Here is a 24,938-nt window from a genome sequence, read left to right on the forward strand (position 1 = left end):
GCGCGTGTGTGCGTGTTTTGTGTGTATGTGTATGTAGATGTGTCTGCGAGTCTTGCTTCTCTGTCTTCTGTTTCCGTCTCTCCTTAGGGTCTTGCAGTTTCGTTTTCTTGTTTTTCTTTTTCTTTCTTCTCTTCATTTCTTCTTCTTTTCCATTCTATTTCCATCATCCACGCTATCTTTTCTTTGCTTCCTATTATTATTTTTTCCCATTCTTCCCCTTCCTTTCTGCTTTTCTCACGTTTTTCTACTATGTGTTTCCAATTTTCTTCCTCTTCCATACACTTTCTGCATCTCTTATTTTCTTCTATTTCCCAATACCTGCTTCCTCTTTTTTTATTACCTAACCTGAAGCTTTCCCTTATTTGTAGGCCTTTTATTCTTCCCTCTCCTTGAATTTCCTTTAACTATAGGTGAATGAAAAGGTATATTCATTTCTTCTTTCAGTTCTTTCCACTCGTTTATGTATCTTGATTTTTCTAGTTTTTCTTCTTTTTTCTTCTTTTTTCTTTAGCTCATCTCTTATTTCTTCCCAAAACTCTTCCCTCATTTCATCTCCCTCTTCCGTCTCTCTGTATATTTTACTTTTTTCTAGCCTTTCCTCTCTCTCCTCCTTCTTACCCTTTTTATCTTTTCCATTTCTTTCCCTTTTCTTTAGTTCTCTCCATGCTTCTTTTTTTATTGAGCCATCTCTTTCTTCTCTTATTTTGTTTTCATACCTCATTGCTCTTTCTAATGCTGTTTCTTTCATTTCTTGTCTTCCTGTTTCCCATCGTATTAAGTAATTTGGCGTGTTTCTATCTAATCCTAATACCCACTTTATGTATTTTAGTTGTAGTCTCTCTATATCTTTATATCTATTCCATCCCCAGATTTCTGCTCCATACATAATCACGCTTTTCGCCAGTGCATCGAACAGGTTCATCCTTAGCTCCCAATTTTCTCTAAATAGCTTTTCTCCTAGCCCCCATAGTCTTCCGAGTCCCATATTTATTTTCCCTTCTACCTTCTTTATCTGCTTTTTATTTTCGTTATTTCTGCTTATCACACATCCCAAGTAGTTGTACTCTTTAACCATCTCTACCTTCTCACCTTCCCATTCGAATTCTTCTTCCTTCCCCTTCCTCCTCCTCTCCTGTATTTCATCATCTTTGATTTTCCTACATTTAACTCTAATCCCCTTTCTTCCAGGTATCTTTTTAATTTTTTCAGCATTGCTTTCATTCCACTTTCTCTCTTTGCCATCATCACTATATCATCTGCATATCTTGATGTCAATATTTTCTTCCTTCCTATCACTACACCTCCTTCCTGCACCTGCTTGATCTTCACTTCCAGGTCGGCGAAGGCAAGATTAAACAGCGTGGTGCTCAAAGGGCACCCTTGCCTTACGCCTTTGTAAGTCTCAAACTCTCCAATTATTACTCTTCCAACTTTTACCTTACTCCCTGTTTTGTTGTATATTTCTTCTATTCTTTTCCTAATTTTTCTATTTATCCCTTTCTCTTTCATTGTTTTCCATATTTTATTCCTCTTTATCTTGTCAAAAGCGGCCTTCATGTCGGCAAAGAATACAAACAGTTTTCCTCCTTTTTTTCTTATTTCCTTCCCTATTATTGTTTTTAATATATATATTGCGTCCATTGTTCCTCTTTTCTTCCTAAATCCCATCTGCGTATCGTTTAGCGTTTCTTTAGCTTCTAGTTTTCTTTCCAGCTTTTTCCTCAGTATTTCCGCATATATTTTATATCCCGTGTCCATCAGCGTTATTCCTCTATAGTTTTCTACTTCTTCTTTCCTCCCTTTCTTATATATTGGTACTATTATTCCCTTCCTCCATTCTTCCGGATATCCTTCTCCGTTCCATATTCTGTTTAAGCATTTTGTCATATCTTTTATCGAGCCTTCCGTGCCTTCCATCCACGCTTCATTTGCTATACCATCTTCTCCTGTCGCCTTTTTCTTTTTTATTTTTCTCATTACCTCTTTTACTTCTCTTTCTTTGATTTCTTCATCTTCCTCTCCTTCGGTGTCTTCGGTTTCTTTCCCTTTGCTTTCTTCCTTTTCTTTCTCTCCCAGTTGTTCCTTGAGGTACTTTAACCATTCTTCTTTTCCTATATTTTCATCTAATCCAATTCTTTTCTTCCTATTACCATTCACTTTATCCCAGAATTTTCTTCTCGTCTTATCTTTTCTTCTTTCTTCTGCCACTCTTTTCCCCTCATCTTCTTTTACTTTTCTTATTTCCTCTCTGTATTCTCTCTTTGCTTCTAGATATTTGCCTCTGTCTCCTTCCCCTTTTCTTACCTTATTTAACGCTGCCATCATCCTAGCCCTTTTTATCTTGCATTCTTTTCTCCACCAGCTTTTTTTCGATCCTTTTTTTTTCTTATCTTGTTTTTTACAACTGCGTTCTGCACTCTATTTTTTATCTCTTTCCATTTTTCTGTTCCCTCTATTGCGTTTATCCATCTCTGATACTCCCTTATACCTTCTTCGCTCCAGTCATCTATCATTCTTTCTTCCTCTTCTTTTTTTTCTTCCGCTATTTTGTCTCCCAATTCCGCCTTTATTGGTAAGCGGTCCGACTTTACCCTCTCCTTTATTAGAACCCTTTTTATCGCCTCATCACCTTCCTCGTTACCCACTACATAGTCTATCGTTGACATTCCTCTCGCTCCTATATATGTTATTTCTCCCTCTTCATCTCCTTCTTTTCTCACATTCGTTATCACTAAGCCCCTTTCTCCTAGCCATTTTATCATTTCTTCTTCCTCTGCGTTTAACAATTTATCCTTGGCCTTTATTTCTTCTAGGTTTTCTTCTGTCTCCCATTCTCTCCCTTCATTTCCTGTTCTTGCGTTGAAGTCTCCGCCTATAATTATTGTTTTTCCTCTGTTCTCCTCTATCTCTTCGCTTAGGTATTCATAGTTTTCCTTTTTCTTATGTTGCATATACACCGTTGCTATCATGTATTTCCTCCCTCCGATCTGTATTTCTCCTAATATTACCTCACTTGTCCTTTTTTTCTTCGATTCAACCTTATTCATCCTTTTCCTCTCTCTTACCGCCATTATTCCTCCCCCTATTTCTCTGCCCCTTCTTCCTTTCCTTCTTGAGTCTCTCCACTCTATGTTGTACCCTTTCAGTTGTTTCTCCACACCAGTTCTTGCCCCTTGCCTCTTCACCCAGGTTTCCGTTAGCCCTATTATGTCGAATTCCCTAACATATTTCCAGTCGTCTTCCTCCATGCTCCTCATCCCCGCCACATTCCAGAATAATATCTTTATTGCCTTTCTTCCCTCTCTCTCCCTTCCCTCCTCTCTCTCTCTTTTATCCCTATTATTTTCGAAACCCTTCCGCCCTTTTTCCTACCATTTTTCCCTCTTTCTCGCTCCACCATTCTTCTTCCACCATTCTTCTTCCTCTGACTTCACCCCGTTATGCCATATCTTTACCTCTTTATCTTTACTTTTTATTTCTCTCGCTTTCCTTCTTACTTCCTCTCTTATCTTCCTCTTCTTCCTCGTCCAGTCCCGATCTATGTATATCTTTTTCTGTCCCAGCTTCTTTTTCTTCTTCATAATTCCTTCTTTTTGTTCCCATGAAGCGCATCTAATTTGCCACATATTTTTCCCTCTTTCTCTCCGATCATCCCTCCCCGCTGTCTCTCCTATTCTTCTCAGATTCACTATCTCTCCTTTCATTTCTAGTTTTCTCCCTTAACCAGTCCTCTGCCTCTCCCTTCTTTTCCCATCTTAACTCTCCCTCTAAGTCTATCACTATTATATTGTTGATCCTACTTTCTCTATCCATTTTTTCTCTCATATACTTTAATTCTTCCTTATTGCCTACTTCTGTTCCTCTTTGCTTCTTGTTTCCTCCTTCTATACTTTCTTTTAATTTCACGCACTCCTCTTCCAACTGGTTCATCCTCTCTCCCCATTTTTCCTGCAGTTTCTTTTCTCTACTTTCTGCTTTTTCCCTTTCTTCTGTCGTCTCTTTCTTTCTTTCTTCTCTCTCTCTCTCTCTCTCTCTCTTGTTCTCTCCTAACTTTTCCTATTTCTTTCTCCCATCTTTCTTCTCTTCTTTTCCCCTCTGCCTCCATTCTTTCCATTTTTCCCATTATTTCTTTAAACATTTCTATCCATTCTTTCCTTTCATCCTCCCATGCCTCTATTAAATCCCTTATATCTGCCCGAATCTTTTACATTATATCTTCTGCACCACTACTTTTTCCCACTTCTCTTATCGTATTGTCCAATCCTTCTTCCCCCTCCCCTTCCATCTCGCTCCCCTCGCTTTCACTCTTGCATCTCTTTGCCTCTCCCATTTCTTCTCTATTATTCTCCCTCAGCCCCTCTCCGCTCTCTCTCCCCCTCACCACCTCTACTCTTTTCTTCTTTTTCTCCTCTGGGCCTTTCCTATCCATCCTTCCACCTTTATCTCTTAATTTTTCTGTTGTCACAAATCTTTCCATCACTATCCCGTACGCCTTAATTCGACTCCCTAATTCTACTCGTGATCCCACCTTTATTCCCTGTCTTACCTTTTCTGTCTCCGCCTTTACTTCTTATCGCCTCTCCTCTCTACCTGCCTTTCCCGCTTCTTGATTTTCTCTCTTAACCTCAACTTTTCTTTTTTCTTTATTCCTCTCTCTCTGCTTTTTCCTGCTCTTCTCCAAGCCTCTCTCTCTCTCTACTTCACTCCTCTTCCGCCTCCACGCTCTTTTCACCTCCATTTCTCTCCTCAATCACTTTTCCTCTTTAACTTTCTCACCAAAACTCGCACTCAAAGCCAAGACACGTCCACACTCTTCCACCGACCTTCCTTCTCTCCCTGATTAGATATAGATTACGTAACTGTTTTGAAAATATTGGTAACACGTTCAATAAAGTATTTATAGACATTTAAACAATTAAATTGTTAATAACTAATTATGTCTTTATTTTTGGTCATTTAACTCTCAAAATTCGCACTCAACAGATCTAGATACATAAAAAGCACTTAGGTGAGGCTCATTACCCTCCTTGACCTCGAAATTCCCTTGGCTCCTAGGACTGATGCGCGCGATATCGATCACGGATATGCATTTTGCCGCTAACTTAAAACAGCTATAACTCAGCAATCATTTGACGTATATGTATGGATGGGAGCTGAAAAGATTTGTATCATAAGAATTATAGTTGATTGATTTCACTATATTTATAGATCCACGTTGCTCAAGGGAATTTAAACAATTGACTTTATTATTTTTTAATGAAAATTTTGCCTTTGAATCGCTCTATACCCGAAAACAATTAAAATTACATGGTCAAGATTTTATTTTAAAATAACAGATATTCCCTTCAAAATAAATTATTAAACATTTCATTATGTTTAATACAAACTAAGTTATGATTGATCAAAACATAACAATAAACAAGGTTCTGAGAGGAGATTGAAATGGCAACAGGACCGCCCTTACGTCAGGACTAGCATGGCCGCAATCATAGAATAAAAAATCATACACTTACCTAGTGTCTAAACCCGCTGGAAATGATAGGCATGATGTCCATCATCCTTCATAACTCGTTGTACAGTGCTATGCGAATACGACACACCTAACGCTTCCAAGACTTGCCGGGAAACGAATCGCAAGCTGTCTGTCGGGTCCATGGTAAAAGCTGCGACGATAGGGTCGTGAAGGTGATAGCGCTGTCGTTGTTGACCTCAGAATTCTTAACCACAACGCTGTCCGTTTTCTTAACCTCAGAATTCTTGACCACGATGCTGTCCGTTTTCTTAACCTCTGCACGGTATTTTCGATGGTCCGAGGATCGGAATGATGTCCTCTGAGTGGATAAAACTCAGCGTACAATCGAACAACCGCATTAACATTATCCTCAGCCCAGCTTAAACACAACACCATATCGGTGTACTTCTCATTGAAATACATGTTTCTTCTAGCCATTGCACAACGACGAAATACACCGTGACAATAAAGTTTTGCAACTAAGTCCATCAATAGTAATGAACAAATGAATAGCAAAAAAAACGTTACTATTCATTTGTTTTGAACTATTGATGTTTAGTTGTTCAAGAGTATGCATATTACAGAATATTTTAATCCTCAAACTATCGAAAATTCCGTTCTTGAGTTGAGAGAAATAAAGCGTGATATATCGAAATCCACTACCCTATTGAAACCACGCGTATAGTATGCACATCATTTATTGATTGATTGAAACACATAATACGCATAACATTTGTAGCTACAATATACCTAATACCTAATGCAACTAATTGTGTAGTTCAATATGCATCTATTAAGTACGCAAGTAATTGCACAATGTACAATAATTACGTATGTAATTGCATTATTACATTGCAACGTATTTTTGAATAATTTATATTCATATTATTATTAATATTTATAATATCAAAATGATTCTATTAACCTTTAGGCTGTGGAAAATTTCAGTATCAATTGACTTCTCAGAATTTATAAAATGTATACATAATATCACTGGATATTTCAGATAGAGTTGCTGACCTGTTTGCTGGTCTATACATCGACCAGCCACGAAGGCAACGTAAAGTACAATGTACAAAAATTTGTCTCTTTATAATAAGAGGGTATTTATATGTAATTTCACGGGTTGAATAAGATAAAAATAATAATGAAATTCTCGCAAACACCCTTGACCTTGATAATCACCATTGCAAGGTGAAATTTTATTCCTACTATAAGTCAAGTATTTAAACGGTTTTCGTAAGTAGTTTAATGTGTTTAATACGTAAAAAATAATAAAAAAATTATGTTGATAATCCTGACCTTGAAAATTTATATTTGAAGGTCAAATAGCTTTTCTTGTATAAGCCGAGTTTTGAGAAAGCTGCCGTACGGATTTTGATTTACTAAATACATAAAAAATAATACAAAAAATCCCATACTCTTATTATGCCAACGGTCGATTTAGAGGTCAAATTTTATTTCTACTACAAATGCAGTAAGTTACTGCCGGATCTCTAAAAATGTCAAAAATATTCTGAATTCCGCTCTTAGCATGACCTACGATCAACGATGTGGATGTGGCGAAAAGATGATCCTATTAGGGTGTTTGATTTTCGTGAGTCCCCTTGTCTCTCACGTCGGAGTGCTTTACTGTCGTAAGTCCTCTTGCTTCTCAGGTTAAAGTATATATTGAACTCTACTCTATAGAATAAAATTGAGCACCGGTCCTCTTGTAGATACTAAAAAAAAAATACATTTTTTCACATTCAAGCATTTTATAAGTTTTTGCAGTATATGATGATATTTGCTTCTCACTTAGTGCACCAACAAAGCTGTATTTCCAGACCAAAATATCAAAAAAAGTTTCATTCATATATTTTATGTAATCTTCAGATATAAGGTGCAGACCACTGCGTTTGTACTGGAAACTAAAATTTCACCTTGAAATAGATATTCGGTCAAAAATGCTTTGAGAATACTTTTTTACGGTTTCTCTCACTTTAGCGTGTTAATGACGTTTCAAAGTCTTCTCTAACATTCGCTTATGCAAGAAATGAAATGTGACGTTGAGCGTAGCTTTTTAAGGTCAAGACTGCGTCAGTGATTTTTTAAAGTATTTTTTTCGTATTCAGTTCATCAAATTGCATAGGAAAATACTCTGAAATCTTCGATTCTATTAAAAATGAAATTTGACCTTGAGAATCAGTAATTCAAGGTCAAGAATGTTTCCTTATTATATATTCAGAACATGAAATTTGATCTAAGAACTTCAAATATTCTATGTCTCTACAGTGGTCGATATAGCGACCAACCCTGCAGCTAAAAGGTTAATTTCGTATTTACTCATTATGATATATTCATATTTACTTCACTCGGCTTTTTTTCACAAATTATCATTAAAATTAAACATAATTTATGTTACGTAAAAATTAAACTAATTTATTGTTGTCATTTACGATGTGTATGACATTATGAAAAAATTGCTAGAATATAGAATCAATATTGTAATCCGCAGTGGAAATCGCGTTGCGTACCGCTATCACCTGTTGATTAGTATGACACGTCGACCACCCTTTTCCGTCGCAACTCACTGTCGCGGGGCCAGGCGATCGTAGACAGCTGGTTATTGGCTAACATTCAATCGTGATTATCGAATCATCTGATTATCAAAAAAAAACTTTAATTGCAACATCTTATTCAATTTTTTAAGATAAATCCAATGGTTCCAAACTTTTCATATGTTTCAGAATCACCCTGTATATGCTATCCAATGAATGTTGACATTCTATTATTAAAATTTAGCTATCTCATCATATTTCTTTTCTAACTTTAAAGCACTAGTAAAATCGTTGAAAATCTGCTAAAATCTAGAAGAAAAATAGTAAAATTTTTTATCTTTCAAATTCATATATTTTTTATATTAAGATAAATCCGATTTAACAGAGTACATCTCCATAATGTAGGAAATACGATACTGCTATTTCCAACCTCATAAAAATGGATCACAAGCTTAACCCTTTCACAGATCGAAGTGTTATAGCTATGGAATAGAAATATCGACTTTACTATATAAGGTCCCGACCACCGCTTAACAATTTAATTATTATTGTTATCAATAAAAAAATAATTAATAATTTATTTAAACAAACAAAAATATATGAATTGACAGCGTTGATTCTGTACATAATGACAAAATTATCATAATTTCTTAATTTTAATTAACCGATTTTAGATTTACATTATAAGACTTTACAAAAAACGAAAATTAATTATTACTCAAATATTATTAACCAATTAAAAATTGTTCTTTTTCGTAATTATATCTGCAAGCGATAAATTATTATTATATGTAACAAATTCTCATTATTTTATTGTAAATTTTGCGCTATTGTATTAACTAATTTCATTAGTTAATAACTTTTAACTATGATTTTTCCGATAAGTGCAAATTATGCTTAAATTATATTACTTTCTGTATTTTTTACATGATTTAAATTTTCTTTAGCACTGTCTATGTTATTGTAAACAAAAGAAAATAATTTTGGATATTTGCAAAACTAGTGTGAAAAGGTTTATCCTACGAAAATGGGGCTCCAAATTTTGTATATAAATAGACTCATTTTGCACAGGTGAGATATTCTCTTCTAGCCTTGCAAAGTAAGCGCTCGAGATTGAATAAACTTGGCTTATACTTAAGTTGTTTCCCTCTAGTGATTAGCTAAGGAAGCCTTCCCTCTCCTATTGTAATTTACGCTCGACTCACAGAACATTTCGCACTATGAGAAATTTGGTTGAATCACATCCTCTCAAAGAAAAGACTTAGGCTCTACTTACGAAATACTTCGCGCCATAAAAAACTAGAGTACAGTCCATCCTTAATTACATTTCAAATCATCATATATATATATATATATATTGCAACGGTAGTGGATTGAATTAATCGATCCGTACGCGATTCGGTAACTCGTGCGTTAGTACAAACAATTAAGAGAGAGAGGGCGCGCGAGCATTTAAATTAAGCAGTTACGCCTCAACTGTTTACGCGACGTTACTGCCGAATTCGTTTTTGCACTGTATTTCGCCTATATTAAAATTTTTCCTGGGACAATTACGTGCGTGAGTGCACCGGCATTACTGTGACAATAAACAGCAGCAGTGCAGAAACAGTATCAAAGCTGATTAGAGGCAGATCGAGGCAGCGCAGCTGATAAATAGGAGGCAGCGGCAGTTGATCTTATTCATCAACAATTACGGCTGATCACCGTAATTGCATCGCAGGGTAGGTGCACCTCCCGTTATTATTGCGTGACAAAATACATTTGGTATTTTGTCAACTGTGATAGCGATTTTTTGTATTCGCGCCGAGCGTAAGTTCGCGGTAAAATTCGAATCTTCTCTCTCTCTCTCTCACCGAATAATATTTTACTGTAAAAATCCTGTTCGCGTGCGTTAGTCTTTCGGCCCAATAAAGACTGTAGTTTCCTTTTATTAATTAAAGTTAATTAATTGCATTCGCCGATTACGTCATTTAATTTCCCAGTAGCTTAAGCGATTTGTATAAGGCTTAGGTTTTAATCCGATTATATCTAGGCGATTACGCGGATTAGGCGTAAAGTCGTCCACACCTACGATTCATCGAGTGTCACAATACACGTGACTTAGGGTGAGTTCAACACCGTTGGATAGAATACACTTAAGGGAAATCATCTAACATAAAGGCGAATACACGTACAATCATACGTGTTTAACGGAGCGGTGGATAGCTCTGCATCGTGGGAGTTTGTTCTTAAATAAATTTTCCTAAATAAATTTCATATAACCTCTCCCATTACATGGCGCCCAACTGGTATTAAGACCCATTTCGTGCGAATAGGATGGTGCGTCGAAGGTAATCGACGCACGAGAGAGAGAGACGATTGCGCGAGCGCTTAGGAAGGTTTGAGCGGGTGGTAGCTCGAGATCGTGAACGGTACGCCCTCTGCTGGAGAAAAAACGAAATCACTTCGAACTTTTTTGCTTATAAATTGTTAAGTTTATTGTATAAAGGGCCGAAAGCGATAATTATTAGTAAGTTGAAGTGATTTCAGATCGTTCGGACTAGTCAGGTGTAAACCCATTTCAGCCATAGTTTGGCGGATAAAGGGGGATTGGAAGCACCGGATCAACGATAAAAGCAGGGAGCGCGACCCAAGCGTGCAGTCCAGGAAATATTAGCCAGGCGGCACAAGCAAACAGCAGGCTCCGACCTTAGGTAGGATATTTTTATAATATTTATAGATAATTTGCGAAGACTGCACTCGCTCATAATCTCGCGAGTTTGTGCCTTATAAAAAGGAGGCTTTAAGGGTAGTTACACTAAATAGTGTATACCCCGCTCATACCTTGGGTGATGGGAAGCGGTAGTGGTCGATTAGGTCGATAATTTTAAACCTCGACCGCATCCTACACCCGTGCGGAGTCAAGATGGCTCTGTTGTCAGCTCAAATCGACAATTGGGCATTAGAGCTGACCTCTGCACACCGTGAACGCTACTTGGCGGATCTCGAGCTGTGCAAGGATGGAAGTGTCATCCAGCAAGCGGCTAGGCTTGGAAGATGGTTGCTAGGAAAGTACACCGTCACGGATTTTGAAGAGACCACGCGCAGAAAAGAGGTGGCGGGACGCAGGAGGCGTGTGGTTCGACACAGTCTGTGACGAGTTGGAAAACCTCAGCGCAGATGAGAACAGCGACCATCCCCTGAGACTCATCAACAGGATGAGAATATCCTTGACAGATATGTCAAGGACACTCGCCAGCCCAGATGAGAACTCTGAAGGTGAAGCCAGCCGCCCAGAAAAGGATGAGCTCATCCAGAAGGCCCTCCGCACTCAGGAGCAGGAGGAGGGGGAGAGGAGACGGAGCCATCCTGATCTCAGACCGCAGGAATCCTGCACCCGGAAGGAGCCGCAGGAAGGATTATCCTTGAGTGAAGCCTTCCGGGAAATAAAGTACCTGAAGGAGGGAGTCGACTGCAACCGCAAACTGGTAGGTCGAATCCTAGAAATCCTTCAGACTCTGCAGGGAATACAGGTGTGTGCGGAGCGCGAGGCACAGGACATGTGCTAAAGGATACGAGAGCTGGAAGACAGAATGCATGAAATGGCCAATGCTAACCGTTCTTTTAAGCGCGACTCGGTTAAACCGCGCTCCAGACGTAATGTGGACTTTCAGGACACATTCACCTGTTACTACCATTCTGGGATTCCGGGAAGCACACCAGCTACTCCAAAACCAGTACCCAGGAGAAGGGACGTCACCCCACCGGAAGCTTTCTAATGAAGAGGAGGTGAAGAGGATCCGGAGGAGTATGGGAGATCCGCACCTGTTCAACAGAGGAGTCGAAGCGGATCGTCTGGCATCGGTCCTCAATTATCCTCAGGACTCTTCACACCCTAAGATGTTGGGAAAATCGTCCGCGGATGGAAATTAAGGTTTGAGGGCAGTAGGGCACAGAGCGTGGATACGTTTCTGTCAAGATTGGAAGATCTGCGCGTGGATGCAGGGCTGACTGATGACGAGGTGCTTTGTTCCGTATCAGAGATCCTCGAAGGTAACGCGAGAACCTGGTACGATAACCATAAGTACCAGTGGCTTAGTTATGCAGAATTCGTCGCGTACGCCCGAGATTGGTTCGGCACAAGTACGCAACAGCAACAAAGGCTGTTGCAGGAAGCACAGAACCGATTCCAGGGTGAGGACGAACTAGTCCGAGAAGTCGATACACGAATTCAAGAGGAGGGCGACCGAAGTACAAAACACTTTATCTTACGGTCGTCGTCCACGTGTATTCGCCGACCGCAGCTCGACGATCTTCCCTCAGCACGCCTACCAGCCGAGCAAAAGAAAATCCCAAACCGCTGCAATGGCCAGCAAAGGAAAATTTGCGCGTGCGTAGAAGGAGGGAGACCCGTAGTGCGACGATATCGGCTACGCAAGCTTCCACTTCTGATAAGAAGATGAAAGAGCGTCTGGAGGTCATTGAGCGGATGTTACGCAAGTTGGCCAAAGAAAAGCAAGACAGCCCTCCAGAATAGCGTAAAAACCGATAGCGTGGGGGAAGGAAAAATTCTCCTTCTCCTAGGTTTCCTCGCGAGTGGCGAGAAGGACAGAGGCGGAAGATCGGCTTTACCAAGCCTCTGTAGTGTTCCGCTTGTGGCAAACTGGGATTTAGCCGTAAATTCTGTCCAGACTGCAACAAGGGAAACGGCAAGGAGAGTGAAGAGAAGAGGTCATCATCGCGCCTCCAGTAGATTCGACCTCTTATTGCGAGTCGTCGATGGGAAACAGCAAGTTGCCGGGGATCCAGGGATCCAAATAGGTCCTGAAAGGGCATCAAGGGAGCCCAGGATCTAGCGGTACGTTAGAGCAGAAGGCGACCGTGCTCGATGCCATCCCTCGGCAGAATAGGGGAGTGGTCATCCTGGAAGGATCAGGTGGCCACATACAGGTTGTAGAGGAGGAGGAAGACTCGATTGGGGGGAGCCTCTCCACACAAAAAGCTCCTCTGCCGAAGGAATCCACGAGTAGAAGCAAGCGCATCGTTGTCGCAGCAGCGGAAGGAAAAAAGTCGCTGAAAAGTACGACGAAGGAAGGCAAAGATGCGACTCGTGGATATGACCCAGAGGATGAGACCAGGTGGTGGTTGCGGATAGACATAGGTGACTTTAAAATTAGAGCACTCTATGATACCAGCGCCTCATCTACGGTCATGGGTAAATTAGGGCTGACATTGACATCGGAGATGGGACTCGGATTGAATGTGACCAGGGTGGGCGATGCAAGGCTCGCTGATGGGCGCCCATGCCCTATAATTAGTCACGTGATGTTCCCCTTTAAGGTAGGAGGAATCACGAAGGAAATCAGAGTCGCCATTACGCCACTGCTCATGGATGACTGCTACGTAGGCGCGAACTTTATAAGAGAGTTCCGCGCAGTTTTGGATCCCGATGAGGATGAATTATGGCTTAAGGACGCCCAGGTGAAAGTACCAATGAAAGTGGCTGGAATTGATGGTACGGCATTTCTCGCACCGGTAGGACTGTGGGAGGCCATGGAGACACAGCTGGAGGAAATAGAAGACCTCGTTAGAAGATTGATTCTTGACGGAGGTCAGGCTTTAGGCTGTGCCGTGGGGTTTGAGCACGAAATAGATGTTGGAAATGCTCAACCCATCAAACAGATGTGCTACCCAGTTTCTGATAGAGTGCAAGAGGAAATGCACGCGCTGGACAAAGATATGCTGGAAAAAGATGTAATCGAACCAGCGACCAGCGGATGGTCAAGTCCAATAGTAATGGTAAAGAAAGTATAGGTTTTGCGTGAATTATCAAAAGGTAAATGCTATTACTAAACCTGATGCCTACCCTTTACCATATATGAACGACATCCTAAGACGGATAAGGGATGCAAAGTTCATATCTACGCTGGACTTGAGCAGTACCTACCACCAGATTCCCATAAAGGAAGAATCGCGTCCAATATCCGCGTTGACAGTACCTGGATTAAGGCACTTTCAATTCAAGAGAATGCTCTTCGGACTGTCATACGCAGAAGCGACCTTCCAGAGGTTGATGGACAAAGTGTGTGACGGGTAAAGCGACCATTGAGTTCGCTCGCCCTGTTCGCCTCTCTCTCTCTCTATTCCGCGTGCCTTCCCCTGAGCCGCTGCCACATCGGTCTCGGTTGATTAAAACCGAGTATCGACGCACAATGTGGCTTTGTTTGAGGTTTGATTCCTTATCGGCGGAGATGCCTGGCGTTGGAGGGATGGAGCGAGAGCGGAGAGCAGAGGAGAAAGAGAGAGAGAGAAATAGTGTCGCCGGCATGAGTCGCACATGTGTGCGTAGCCGGCGGCGCTCGGCCGATTGGGTACCTGTAGGGAGGGGCGCGGAAGACGCCGCGGAAAGAGCGAGATCGCGGTAGTAGTATGGCTTTCTCCAGCAACAAATTCCGAGCTAGATAAATCTCGCGACGAAAAAGTGCGTGACCAGTTACTGCTAACGAGTGTACAGTATTGAAGAGGAAGACCTACGCCTACGTAGATATCCACCTTTTCGAGGACTACGTAGCTGGCCCAGCGGACGTGGACTTCCACAGCAGTGCTTCCTCCTAAGGTCAGGTACTCCTTTTCCATTTCTCGGTACGCGCCTCGATTTCTCTCTCTCTGAGCATCGTATCGGCCGAACGCGGACGAGTGGCTGCGTGTATGAATTCGCACCGCACTCGCGGGAACTCGCGGGAAAGTTGTAAGGCGATGTTCTGTCTCATATGCGTTAATTCGCACGGAACGGACTAGTCCGGACTTGGCCGACGCACACGTCGAATGCCGCATGTAAAAAAAGAGAGTTGTAATAAAATGTAAATAACTATTCGAAATGATGAGTTTCTTTGTGCAACCTGTCTCTCTCATAATTAGGTAAACCGCGATTATTGACACTACCGGATGATATAAGCCCTCGTTGATATTCCGCAACGAAGCGAATACGCCTTCCGAGCCTATCCCCTTAAAATAATTTGTGACACGACGTTGTTCGGGCATATTTTCCACGTGGAATTCAAAATTACTAACGTACGTGTTACAAGTGATAGGCCCGGATATGGATCCATTCGCTTTTGCTTACCTTAACGACGTAATTGTGGGTTCGTCGTCCTTTGATGAGCATAAGCGGCACCTAGAAATGGTATTAAAGAGAATTCTAGGTGCGGGCCTAACCATCAATAAAGCCAAAAGCCACTTCTGCAAGACGGAAGTCATGTACTTGGGAGTTCTTGTGAACCAGGACGGAGTAAGATCAGATCCCGAGAAGATACGACCGATATTGGAATATCCAACACCCCGGACTGTCAAACAGGTAAAGCGATTCATGGGAATGACCTCGTGGTATAGCCGTTTTATACCCAACTTTGCCATGATCGCTGAACCTATAAACCGCCTGACAAAGAAGAATGTACGTTTCTCTAGGGAGGAGGAGCAAGAGCGAGCTTTCACGAGGTTGCAGGAGGCGATGACTTCCGCCCCAATACTGCAATCGCCTGACCTAGCGGTCAGTTTATACTACAAACTGATGCCAGTGACAGTGAGATCGGGGCAGTTCTCACACAGGATGTCGATGGAGAAAAGCGTGTAATAGAATACGCCAGCCGATTACTCAACACCGTACATTGAAGGGCATCACTTCAGGGTCATCACTGAGCATAGTTGCCTGAAATGGCTGCACAATATGAGAAAAGCCACGGAAAGACTAGCGCGATGGGCGCTAGCATTGCAAGGCAGTGTCTTCGATATTGAACATCGAAGGGGGGATCTCAATGTGGTGCCAGACGTATTGTCTAGGGCCTATGAGGAGAAGGGGATTGAAAATGAGTGCCATAAATAGTCGGCCGGAGACCACTGACGCCTGGTATTTGCAACAATCACCCCACTTGGAAGGTAGTGGGAGGGAGGCTGTATCACTATCAGTCTGATGAGAATGACGAAGGATCCATCGACAACGACGAAGCGTGGAAGCTTGCGGTGCCTAGGGAGAAAAAACACCAGGTGCTCCAGTAGGTCCATGATGCTCCTACGGCAGGACATCAAGGACGAGAGCGTACGTTTTCCAGGGCTAGGCGCTTGTACTACTAGCCTAAGATGAATGATCAGGTCAGGGAGTACGTAAAGAGTTGCCCGGTATGTCAGCAGTGCAAGGTGGAACAAAGAGCACCTTGCGGGCTGATGGGTCGTAGACAAGTATCACGACCCTGGCAGGTGGTGGCCGGTGATATCACATTTCCCAAAAGCTCTGGAGGTTTTGAGTACATCTTAGTCAGTGTAGACTTAATTACTCGCTGGGTAGAGTGGGTTGCGATACGCAAAGCCAATGGGAGGACAATCACAAGGGAATTACACGAGAGGATTGTCACTAGGTTGGGCGCGCCAGAGGTATTCTTGTCGGATAATGGAACCGAATTCAAGAATCAGGAAGTCGATTCATACCTCCAGATGAACGGCATCCAGCGCGCCTTGACTCCTGTGTATCATCCCCAAGCAAATCCCACTGGGCGAGTAAACAGGACTCTCAAAACCATGATCACGTTTTACGTAAGCCGTGATCATAAGAGCTGGGACGAACACCTGTCAGTGTCACGACCGCTACGATGGGAGGCGTCACCATTACCGCCTCCTAGGGAGTCAGCGCCCAGCAGTCCCTTCGGTCTGGTGAGCAAGCCACACAAGATCAGGTTGCTCAGTTCCGATCGCAGCTGAGGGGCTGCTACATATGTGGGGAGCCTGGGGTGACCAACTCGCAGCGGTGCCCGAAGAAAGCTACACACTGGCGCTACCCTAAATATCGAACGCCAGGTGTAGCCAAAACATGATGTAGGCCTTGGAGGGCTAATAAAATAGCCATGTTAAAGAAGGAAAGTTTAGGTTTATTTGATTCCTTTCCTTCTTTTCTTCTCAGGTTCCTGATGGCGACGAATCGCGGGTATTCGTCCTGCCCGAGTAGTCAGGACTTGGAAGGGACTGCAACGGTAGTCGATTCAATTAATCGATTCGTTCGTGATTCGGTAACTCGCGCGTTAATACGAACAATTAAGAGAGAGAGGGGGCGCGCGAGCATTTAAATTAAGCAGTTACGCCTCAGCTGTTTACGCGAGATTACCGCCGAATTAGTTTTTGCACTGTATTTCGCCGATATTAAAATTTTTCCTGGAACAATTACGTGCGTGAGTGCACCGGCATTACTGTGACAATAAACAGCAGCAGTGCAGAAGCAGTATCAAAGCTGATTAGAGGCAGATCGAGGCAGCGCAGCTGATAAATAGGAGGCAGCGGCAGTTGATCTTATTCATCAACAATTACGGCTGATTATCGTAATTGCACCGCAGGGTAGGTGCACCTCCCGTTATTATTGCGTGACAAAATACATTTGATATTTTGTCAACCGTGATAGCGATTTTTTGTATTCGCGCCGAGCGTAAGTTCGCGGTAAAATTCGAATCTTCTCTCTCTCTCTCTCTCTCACCGAATAATATTTTACTGTAAAAATACTGTTCGCTTGCGTTAGTCTTTCGGCCCAATAAAGACTGTAGTTTCCTTTTATTAATTAAAGTTAATTAATTGCATTCGCCGATTACGTCATTTAATTTCCCAGTAGCTTAAGTGATTTGTAAAAGGCTTAGGTTTTAATCCGATTACATCTAGGCGATTACGCGGATTAGGCGTAAAGTCGCCCACATCTACGATTCATCGAGTGTCACAAGACACGTGACTTAAGGTGAGTTCAACTCCGTCGAATAGAATACACTTAAGCGAAATCATCTGACATAAAGGCGAATACACGTACAATCATACGTGTTTAACGGAGCGATGGATAGCTCTGCATCGTGGGAGTTTGTTCTTAAATAAATTTTCATAAATAAATTTCATATATCCTTCCCCGTTACAATATATATATATTTTATTGTATAATTTTCAAATTCAATATATCATTACTTACAAATTCAAACGAATTTTTACACATTAACGCGACAACCACGAGAGTACGTTCTAAATAAAATAATAGGTGAAAAGTGACATCACACTGAAAAGAAACATTGTTTTTCATCATATTTCAGTTTATATTACATCGTGAATTAATTTTTTTTCTGAAAAACGGGTTATGTTATTTTAAAGTATCACTCATATCATTCAAAACTCTTGTTTAATTTATTGAAAACTTTTTTTTCTTCAGAGATAGAAAATAGATATTAATTGAAGTTTAATTTTTTTTAAATTTCATTAAAGCCTTATAAAAGATAAGATTTTTCTAGAAAGCTGATAATATAAACTGTTGCGGCTAACCATATTATTACTCTCGATCATATTAAATCGTGTGAAATTTTAGAGCACAGAAATAAGAGAGTGACACCCAAAAGAAGTTTTAGGTGTAACTCTCTTATTTTTTTACTCTAGACTTTCGCAAAATGTAAACTGTTACGTATTTTGGATGACTTAATATGAATTCTACAATCGAATTTCAACCATAATCTAAATTTTTCAAATTTTTTACATGAAGATTGCGTAAAACACGTAAACAAAGACACGCTGCACATGAACTATACGTTCAGCAGGTGTCAGTAAGTAACCAATAAATTCGTGAAGCTTTACTGTTGACGTTTCTGTCCGGTAGAGGTCGCTCGAACACTATGGCGCGAAGATATAAACTTAGGCCCGATACTTTCCAGACAGACCTCGTATATATCCATAGTGCCTTCTGAGTTTCAAGCCGCCACCCAATCCCTATTGCAGATCTACACTGCATAAATATGTTTAGTACTTTCCTACTTTGTTGTTATAGGTGTTGTTTTTAACTTAGTTTCTTGTCCAAGTATACTTCTAGGTAATTCACCTCTTCTGCGTACGGTATCTCTTGCCCATAAAGGTAACTATTTTAGTTATATTACTTTTATATTTTCTGGTAAAAGCTATCTCTGTCTTTTTGAGGTCCACCGAGTTGTGGTAAAGGTTATAGTTTTCACCTTAAGCCATATATGAATGGAAAAGATTTAAAAAAAGCTCGAAGTAGCTTTAGCTAATTGAATTCTAATAGATCTAGATATAAGAAAGTACGCTCAAACACTGAAAATTGATAGTTTTCGTGGAGTATTCAAGCGTAATGTTTTACTGACTGATATGAAAATGGAGGAGATACTGATTAGATTGCATATAAAAATTAAGGCGATAAAGTTACGTATTTTGATAGTTTTGGTGATCTTTAGCCACCTACAGATTTAATACATCATCTCAGAGTCAACAGAATCAAGTACAATTATGTTAAATATTAATATTTTAATACTTATAAATGCGGTTATCTTTGTCTTAAATTTCTTATGAATCAACTGTAGAAAGGCTATAGTTGGCTATAAAAATACTAATTTAAAGAATAACACCCATTTACTATGTGTCCGTCATGGAGAGTACACTAACGTTGAGTTTCTCAGGAACATCACCAATACTTCAAGCTCATTATTTTCCTCGTTTAAGTTGAGGTTGGGGTACCTTCCTTGTGAGTGTAAAGCTGTTTCGGTGGATTTCTTCACCGTGTATGTACACGCATCCTGCTAAGTGTGTAGAGACTGTCTCATCACTATTTCTTCCCTGATGTACGAATAAACTGGTTTCTTCAGAATCTTCAGCATGAATGATGTCAAACGGATAGGTCTGAAACATTTTACCACTGAGTAATCATGTCTTCCAGGTTCTGCTATAAAGGATACTTGTGTTTTTTTCACACCTGTATATCAACACACAGCCCCTTGCAACATCTTTGGCATGATGTCTATTTTTTCGAAAAAAAATTTTTTTTTCACAGCTGGTACGCCAAGAAAATTAAAAACTACATTAAATTTTTTTTTCACTTACTCAATATTGTTCCATAATAAATATGTTTTGTGCAAAAACATGAATCTTCTCTTTTTTTTTTGTCTTCCAAAAATTTTCCTCTTTTTTTTTGTAAAATTCATGATATTTATTATAGAATAATATTGAACGAGTGAAAAAAAAATTTTTTTAAATTATGAAATTTTTTTTTCGAAAAAATAAAAAAAAAGTAGTACAATATTTCACTTGCAAATACAAACATTTTTTCTCCTATACATTTTTTTGAATTCCTAAAATTTATGGAGATAAAAAATGTTTAATAAAACTTACTTCCCGGAAAAAATGCCTGTGCGCGTGTCGGTTTTAACGGAAATAATTTTTTTACCAGTCATTCAGATAGAGCTTGATAAAAGCTAAGAAATGCTCTAACTTAAATTTTTTTTCCAGATTTGCCAAATTTTCAAAGTTAGCAAAAAATTTTCCAAATTTTCAATGTTGAATTATTGTTTGCAAAAATATAAAAAAAATCGATGCTATCTATGAGTAATACCATTTGAAAGCTCTTGGAAAGACCTTTCAAACCCGACCTCGGGCGACTCTTTACGTTAATTTTTACCAGAGACATTGAATTTTAAAGTTTTGACTAATTTTGCGTCTGGGGGCTTAAAGTATGTGACCGGCAAGGTATGTTATTATGTCTAGTAGTAATTTTGTGTAGTTATTCTCATGGATTTCCAATATAGGGAGCGAATTTTCATAGAAATTATTTAGTTATTGCATAATATCATTACATTTTATTTTGTTATCCATCATTTATGTCGTTTTATGGGTTTTCTTTTATCCATTTTAATTTTAGTTTTTCTATTATTCAAACTATCCATAGTCTGAAGTTTATTTTGTAATTTGTTGAAGATCATTATAGCTCTTATGTAGTGTGACGGTAAACGTCAAATTAGCGCTGATAACCTAACCTGATAGCTGCCTGGGAGGGCAGCACCTACCGGGGGGACGAAATACGTAACGAAGGAATTCGGCGCGCGAGCAGACGGAATGCGCCCGATTGAAACAGTAGTGAAGCACTGACCATCGTCACGTTCGCCCGCTGTTCTTTTAGCTATTGTTGATCCGAGTGCCGTTAAAGCCAATTGTTGAGAGAAGTACGCCCAGATCAGTACCAGCTAGCGGTGACCGCTGTCGCCAAGGTACCATACAACCACCAAGGGGAGAGGCCCGAGCCGATGGAGAAACGTCGCCCGTGAAGAGATCGAGAGAATGTGTGTGAGGTTTCGCCATCGAGGGTGAAACCGCGTGTGCGCAAACTCGCGATCCGCGACATAAACAATAGGACAATTTTCTCGCTGTGCGACTCGTCTGTATCACCTTCGTACGCCTGCGATATTAAGGTAAGCTGGCCAGCTTAATCTCGCGATCGCGGTTGCATGTCTAATAATTAATTTCTGAAATCCGAAGCGTGCATGTAACGGCTCCAATAACAAAGAGCAGCGAGCGTCCCGACAATACGTGTTGTCGATGAGCGAGCATCGATGTAAACAAACGCGCGGGCCGACCTTATGTAGCATTTGAGTGATAATAAAAGGTTCCGTTCGTGTTACTAACAAGTGTTTTCGACTCGCTTACTTCTTTTTGCTTCCACTCAGTTTCTCATAGCTTAGTAGAATTACTGGTTGACTGACACCTGTCTCCCCATGCTCTCCGGACAGCGTTTTGAGCATAGATAATTACATTCGCCCTGTCAACAAAGCCGCGGAAATAAAATATAATTAAACGGTGCAACCCCGTTACATGGCGCCCAACGTTAAAGAACCTACGGTGTTTTTGATTGTACAAAACACCGGTTCTCAATAGTGACCTTGCGCTCAGTCAACCAGCGACTTAGGTGGCAATTAAGTGTTGTTGTGCACACTTGATACCGAAGGCCACAATAGTAAACATAGCCTGTTAGTTAGCTTGCGAAGACCCGCTGCGGCGTAAAAATGTAAACAACAACTGTAAACGCGTGCGAGTGCGACCGAAAGGCTCTTAAAAGCGTAAACACCAATAAATTTTGGAAGTTGCCGCAAATCAATAATATTGTACCGGTTGGCCCGGGGAAAACTAACACCGGCAACTTTCAAACGAAATTAATTCAATTTAGTAATTTTATTTGATATCGTGTTGTCTTAACGTAAATGTGTTTTTTTTAAATATTATTGACTGCGGTTATTGATGACTACGCTAAGCGCTGGTTGAAATATTTTAGATACTAACCAAAACAGCCGCGCTAACAAACAGTTAGTGCGTCTGATAGGCAGGATCATTATATTGCGTATTAACGAGCGAAGAGTCTTTCGGCAAATAAATCGTAAAACGCCCTTGATCAAGCCCAGTGTCGGCTAATAAAAATTTTTTTTATTTTCATTTTGCGTACGAAGTTTAATACAGCACTTGCACTCGTATAAAAAACGTGTAAATTTTACATAAAAATTAGCCGCAAGTCAACTAACAGAGAAAAATGGACCGCACTCAAACAGAAATAGAAAACTGGGTGTTGACGCTCCAGAAGGAGGAAATCGAAGAGTACCTCGAACAACTGGAGCTCAAAACAAGCGGCACCAAGCTCTCGGGAGCTGCACGACTGCATACCTGGCTACTCGGCGACTACTCCGCAGCAGATTTCGCGGAAGTCGACAACCAGCAAAGCAGTCCAGCCAAAAGAGCCGCCCTACGCTCGGAGCTAATCGTATCCCTATGCCAGGAACACACAGCATCCGAGCACGAGGGGGAACATCCGCTAGCCCAGTTAATGCAGAGTGCGGAGGTAATATCGCGAGTACAGAAAACCGTGATAAACATCGCGAATATCCTGGACAGCGGAGAGAACGTGAACAGTAATAAGAGTATTACAATAACAGCTGATGATGGCAGCCAGTTCCAACTCCCGCCGGCATTTGCGGTGATGATCCAAGACCTCATTTTCCGGTCCAGAGAAAATGAGAAGAAATTAAAGCTGCTAGACTCACTAGGATTGAATATGTCCAATTTAACAAAAATATTAGAAAAGATCCTCAGCAACAGCGTCAATGTGAAGGACCAATTGGAAAGTCAATCCGCCAGGATCAGCGCATTAGAAAACGCCGAAAACAGAAATATACGGCAAGACGATGCGAGTTGTTCCAACGAAGTGCAGCAACAGGAGAACACGCGTAGGAGCGTAGCATTCCAAGACACCTTCACATGCCATTACGACACCAGGCTACCCCAGAGCACTCCAGCTGGACCCAGACAGAGGCCCACGGGGGACACCGGCCGGACCCCCCACCGGACGCCCCCTTTCGGAGAGGGTGGACAGCATCAACTGGGTGGAGTTAATGCTGAAGTGGACAACCACCCGCCGAGCATGTGGTCATCCCACCAGACGTCAAACCCGTGGTCGATAACAAGAGATGTCGGCCACATTGTCCGAGGATGGAAACTCAGGTTCTCCGGAGAGGGCAATGCAAACATTGACACCTTCTTGTCAAGGCTGGACAGCTCGAGGAACAGCGCGGGACTTACAGAGGACGAGATGCTCCTGGCAGTATCCGAGCTACTCGTCGGTCCCGCCCTGGTACGAGGCAATGCGAAATGAATGGTTCTCCTACGCGGACTTCGAGGCAGACGCAAGAGCATGGTTTGGGACCAGCAGGCAACAACAGCAGCGTTTAACGAAAGAGGTTCAAGGCCGATATCAGGGCCCAGACGAACCCGCAAACGTCTACATCGCTAACATGATGGGCCTAATGAGTCGGCTGAACCCCAAAATGACGCACGAGAACCAACTGGACCTGCTGCATGCCAACCTCCTCCCGGAAATCCAGAGCCAAATACGGAGATCGAAAGTAGATTCCGTACGGACCCTGAACGACCAGGCCACGGAGGCCCAGAATAACTTGCATCAGCGAAGGATGGAGCGGACGGTACCAGACCCTCAGTCGACTCTATGTCCTGAGTTAGCGTACCACCCCCGCATCGACGCAAGCAAGGTCCGTAAGGGGAAGGTGGCATCTATGTCCGGTGACAAACCGGAAGTCAATGATAGGTTGGACCGCATGGAAAAGGTACTCGAGAAGGTGACGCACCAGGTCGTCTACACGCCGACGCCCTCGGAGGCGGCACCTAACCCGAGCCTTGAATCGGTCGATGGCGAAAAGAAAGTCCTATCCTCCGATGTAGTGAACCAGATGCTGCTGTCTCTCAGGGAGATATCGGAGGGGATAAAGGATATTCGCGCCGGCAAAAACCCGACTTCCGAGGACCGAGCCAGGAGATCGGAGACTCCTCGCAGACGAGGAAGAGAGTTCTCAGGGCCGATCAAATGCGCCGAGTGTGGCCTACTGAGGTACAGCAGGAAGTTCTGTCCCTAATGCAATAAGGGAAACGGGGAAAGGAGTGGTTAATTGGGGTTGACCCCACTCCTTCATCCCGTAATCCAAACCCCGTTAATGAGATCTCGCGGCCTTCGTCAACACAGCCCGCACCGTTAGTAGCGAGCGTGTTGAGCGACGAGAGCGAGAACTCCCTTAATGACGCCAAAGATGAGCGTGGCGGTAGAGTGCACGTGGAGGAGAAGGGTTATGACGTTAGTAAAGCCAGAGACCCTGGACCAACCGAGGCGGTGGCGTTTGGATCGCACACGCCCTCGGGGGTACGGGCAAAGGCAGATAAATCGTCAAAGGGTATCGACGTTAATAAAGTCCAAGACCCTAGACCGGCCGAGGTGGTGGCGAATGGATCGCACACGCCCTCGGGGGCAAGGACAGCGGCAGATAAATCGTCGAAACATAACCCCATGGAAACTCCGATCGTCCGAACCAAGGGCGCTCGGACGACAAAGGACGTCACTCTACCACGCGACAGCACAGTAGCTAACGCTATGATGTATAAGGAGCAAAGCTGTGGAGCCGTCGAAACTGTTTCCCGATATTCCCCGGAGCAGGAGACGCGTTGGTGGCTACCGGTGAAAATAGGGGACTTCCAAATACGGGCCCTCTATGATCCGGGGGCTTCCACCACAGCCATGG

General features: G+C 41.9%; 1 protein-coding gene across 2 annotated transcripts in view; it reads right to left on the reverse strand.

The window, feature by feature from the left end:
• Positions 1 to 24,938, reverse strand: part of LOC131671708 (disks large 1 tumor suppressor protein-like) — a 1,979,893-nt gene that overhangs the window by 925,804 nt on the left and 1,029,151 nt on the right. The window lies entirely within an intron of this gene.

Source organism: Phymastichus coffea, unplaced genomic scaffold (genome assembly GCF_024137745.1).
Source record: "Phymastichus coffea isolate CEN01 unplaced genomic scaffold, Cenicafe_Pcof_1.1 PCOF00010, whole genome shotgun sequence".
Classification (NCBI taxonomy): domain Eukaryota; kingdom Metazoa; phylum Arthropoda; class Insecta; order Hymenoptera; family Eulophidae; genus Phymastichus; species Phymastichus coffea.